The following is a 5111-nucleotide window of genomic DNA, read 5'->3' as shown; positions in this document are numbered from 1 at the left end:
TTTCAAATGCCTCTATGGATTGATACAAGTTATGCACATTCTCATCCAATGTAGTTGTCCGATCCAAAAGAGTTCGAAGCATTGCTTCAAATATATGGTACTTGGATTGATGCATGGATTGATGGATAAAGTGTATATTGTCTTTCATTGATTTCACTCGATTTAAGATAAGTTGAAGCGTTGCTTCAACATCATTATTTCCGGTGCTTCGTTTTTCCTTTTATTGACCATAAGGCCTATCAAAATCATAAGAAGAACTAGCATTTAGGTTAGCATAATGGGGGCAGGGGCTATTTGGACAATCACTCCCATGTCCATCTTGACCACCACATACAGAACATCTATACTCTATAGGATAGAGATAGTGCACTTATCTCTTTTTGGGGAGAATATCTGTATTCTTGTCAAATATGGGGTCCACCATAATATGGATATGGATTATCCAGATGTGCTTTCCAACCACCAAACCTACATTCATTCCTTGATGTCATAGTAAGAAATAAACAAAAATAAAGAAAATCTTCCTAACACAAGAAACAAAGAAAATCATAACAACTATTTACAAGTTTGAATTAAAGCAAGTAAGCTAAAATTCCAAACTAAGTCACTACACTAAATTGTTCCCCGACAACGACGTCATTTTTTATAATGCTCAACTTACACGTTAATTTAGGTGTAAGGTGGTCGTTGTCAATATATTTATCCAACTAAGAATCAGGGTAGAATCCACGGGGAACAGCAGAGTGACAATTGAGTAGGTTAGAAATGAGAGCTACTAACTAGATTCAAACCTATGGTACAAAATGGTTTGGGGGTTTTAAAATAGCTTTTATCATATAAACAATTCTTTGGCTTATAAGGGACTAATTCAAGAGTAAGAATAATTAGAGCGTAAATAATTACGTATGGATCTTGGGTTATGTATTCCTAGGGGCAACCTATGAATGAAAGCATGATGATTTAGTGCAAATTCTAATAGACGATGATGTGGTTGGCTAGGTTTAAAGTCTTTAAGACTAGTTTTTCAACAAAACCTCAAAGATATCACTCATTGACCCTTTTGAGTACCTAACGAGTGTGTTAATTAAAATCACCCAAAACCTCAATTAGGCATCCCAATTTCAAGGATGATACCCAAGGTATAGTCAACTTCATAATCGCCCTTATTTCTAAGATAGCAAAAATTAGCCAACTATGCCATTAGTTGTCTACTATTGCCTTGGTTCCTACATCCCTCTTTCAAGGATGATGTAGGTTCCTAAAATTTACAAACCCCTCTTTCAAGGATAGTTTGAGCTTTCAAGAGTTTGGAATTTTCACCCATCAAATCCATTTGGGTATTTGAGGCCTTCACCCACAAATTCCAACCAAGTTAATCAAGAAATAGTAGAACCCATCATCAAGACACTAAAATCTACACAAATATATCACTACCCATACATACTTACACCATATTCAAACATAAACCTAAGAGGTAGATCTAGCAAATCATACAAAGCTCCAATGAATCTTCAATGGAAGATGCCAATAAACCAAAACTTCCATCAAAGTTATTCATTAAAAATAAAGATAAGGCAAACTACACTTTAAGCTCCAATGAATCTTCAATGGAAGATGCCAAATCCACTCTTTAGAGTTCCTCTAATTAAGTCTGTAGCTCAAATTAGTACAAATTTTGGCACCAAGCTCCAAAAAAATTAAAAACCCCTAAATTATGGTTAGGATAGTATGTAAGATAAAGATAGATAAAAGATGGATGTGAATAAGCAACAAAACACCCAAATTAGCCCCAATTACACATTTGGCAAATATTAGAAAAATGCTACCTTGCTTTGGTTTCTTTAAGCGAATTACAATTTTTCCCTTGAAGCTTTTTTGCTCAACCGCAATCACCATTTCTTGACCACATTTGCGACTGCTGCGATTACGATAGTCATATCGCGATCACCCTCATGCTGAATTATTGATTGGACTCAATCACAACCCTTAGGTCGTGATCGCGGTAACTGAGGGTCAATTTCTCGGCCTGCAGTTTAACTTTTATTCCTTTTGCGTACATTTCTTCTCTTTTTGACTTGAATGACTCGCTAATCTTTTCTTTTCAACTTTTACACACAAATGAGCATTAAGTAAAAGATTATCATAAAATCAATGAAAAAGCATGATAGTTTAGGCTTAAAAGGTTCTAGAAAATCATCATATTGATGACTTATCAACCCTAGATAGATTCTGAACTCCTGGAGTAGGACGAGCTCCATTCACATTATTCTTAGATGGATTTTCCACAAGCATTAGATCTTTGAGAAGGCATGATTGTAAAGCAAACATACGGGAATTAAAGAAGATTTAAGACCTTATTCTTTATATCTCAAAATAGAACAACAAGAAACAAAAACCTTCCCAAATGCCTCGTAGTCTCTCCCTTATAAGTGTGACGTGCTACATGCCCCTTAAAGATACATTACTTGACACGGCCTTGTTGGAAACCCAATGACACCAAACATAGGCTCTAATACTATCTTTTTCACAACCTAAACTAGGGCCTGACTACGATGGGTATCTCAAGTCCACCACGGATCGGAGACCACCTTCCTTGCACCTAACCAAACAACTCAATATCCCTAATATCAGATGAATTCTGAATATATAAAAAGATAGCACAAGGTAAGATTAAATAATAAAAGATAAGTCTATGACTGATAACAAGAAAATGGCCAAAATAACTAACCAACATCACCCAAGTGTACAGTAATCCAATAAAGTCTTGTAAAGAAAGAACCAAAAACCAGCCTTGTTCGGGATATACCCCTGACTCCGACAGATAACAATGACAATGATAATGTTAATGATAATGAAAAACTATCAACTCAAATCTAAAATGGAAACTAATAAAATGCCTAAGTCTTTGCAGAATGAAAGCTCACCACTTCACTACAACGAACCCATGCACAAAGCTAATCCACCTAACCCTTCACAGGAAAAGTAGAGTTATCTCTATTGCTTTATCGCATGGAGATACAACATCCAGAAACGGTTAGTGGTTGGAGCGCTAGCATGTAACTCAGGGATTGGGGATAAAATAATGGCATGAATAACAATTCAAGACCAGTCCAAAATCCAATACACAACATTATATGCAATTTCATATATTCATAATATCATATGTCAGGGTAAGAAACATGCCTTAACGTGCAATTTAAGACTTGAGCCTATATTTTGTAGCTCAACCATCATAACATTAGAAGGTACCCACGAGCTATATGGGCCCAGCTCTCTCCCAGCTGGTAGGTCCCTAGTAGGTGTGGCCGTATGAACTAGAGGTTATACGTATGCACCATGGGGAACTCGAACCTCCGAGCATATCAAGGTGACACAAGCACCAAATCATATAATATAATGTGAGGGACTCGAACCTTTCAATCATTTGGTAATAATAAGGAGGACTCGAACCACCCGATCATATAAATCCCCACTTCGATAACTGCGGTTTCCAATATTGGTCCCTCGAGACCTTCACTTTTATAAATCAACTATAAGATCCTCATTAAAGCCCAATTAAAATAATTATCACACATTCTCATTCGTTGAACCATGATACACATTTAGGCATACATTATTGGTATTTTCATACCAACTATACTTGCAAAACAACATTAACATGCTAAAGTAATTTTATTTATTGGGGACATATTCATAGCCCCCTTAGTTTAATTATATATCATCTTAAGGAATCACATAACCCCATAAGTTTTAATTTCAAAACCTTTATGCTTCTTTGACTTTTTCACTTTATACAATAGTTCGAGAGTAATTTAGTATACATACTTTTCATATTCAAAAACCATTTTCACACTATAGGGCTGAGGTTATAACCACTTCAAAAGTCACAAGTTTGAAAAAATCACAATCCCTTAGTTTATTCACCATACCCATGCATCAAATTGATTTTTAAACTACCATTTAAACGTAACCAATGCAGGGAAAAACATAAAACATCACATAAACAACAATTATTCAAGACCCTCAACCCATGTTTCAAAACCAACATCAATACCATATAAAAAAACTTTAAAGCATATATTTTTAACAAATTAGCAATTAGAGAAGAGCAACATGCATGAAATATCCAAGTTTCACAGAAGGAATTCAACCCTTGAGCCCTTGAATGACCTACTTCTTGGTATGACTGTTAGAGAGACTTGAGAGAGCTTTGGAAGTGTTTTAGTACGTTATGAATGAGAAATAACCCCTGTTAAGTTCTTTATAAACGTGGAGTTTTAATTGGATGAGAAGGAAATTGTCCAAAGTGCCCTCAATTTAAAAACTAAAATTTAGTCGTTAGTGGATATGAGTCATTATACGACCTGAGACTCATTACGAATTGTTGCCATGAGCGTAGCCAAGAAAGTTTTGAGAGTCATAAAGACTTAGTCACACTCGTAACAAGTCCTTATGACTCTCAGTAAGCCACTCATACTCACAGCAGAACTTAGTCATACACGTACCGTTAGGTTATGATTTGAGTCTAACGATTCGTCAAGACTCCCTACAGCTCGAAGAGTAAGTCATAGTCATGGCTGTGAGTTAAAATTTCATAAATTTTCAAGGACCAAAATCCAGAGGTGTTACAATATATAGATCTAGATTTAAAAATTTCTAAGTCTAGATTTCAAAAGTTCTATACATTTTATAGTAGATCAATCATATAAATATTTATGACACATTATTATTTAATTTAAATGCATAAAATGTATAAGTGACATAAAAATTAACATAAAAATAGAAGATTTGCGGCAGAAAAAAATAGGACAAAGAGAAAAACAAAAGGGAATAAAAAACATAAATATTGTTAGCCTTTAATTTCTCCCTTAGAGTAGTTGTCTAAAAAAAATAAAAAGAATAAGATTCTAAATAAATAAATGAAAATTAACTCCTTATTAACTGCAAAAATGGGACAACATATTCTCTAATAATATCACGACATAAAGTCATCAACTGCAATTAATCAATAACATAAACAATCAACAAACAAATTAAACTGTGAGCTCTCACTTTGGTAAATATAGACATTATAAAGATTAGAGAAAGGGAAAAAATTGAGGGTAGTAACT

Source organism: Capsicum annuum, chromosome 4 (assembly GCF_002878395.1).
Source record: "Capsicum annuum cultivar UCD-10X-F1 chromosome 4, UCD10Xv1.1, whole genome shotgun sequence".
NCBI classification, from domain to species: domain Eukaryota; kingdom Viridiplantae; phylum Streptophyta; class Magnoliopsida; order Solanales; family Solanaceae; genus Capsicum; species Capsicum annuum.
Note: the sequence above shows the minus strand (reverse complement) of the source record.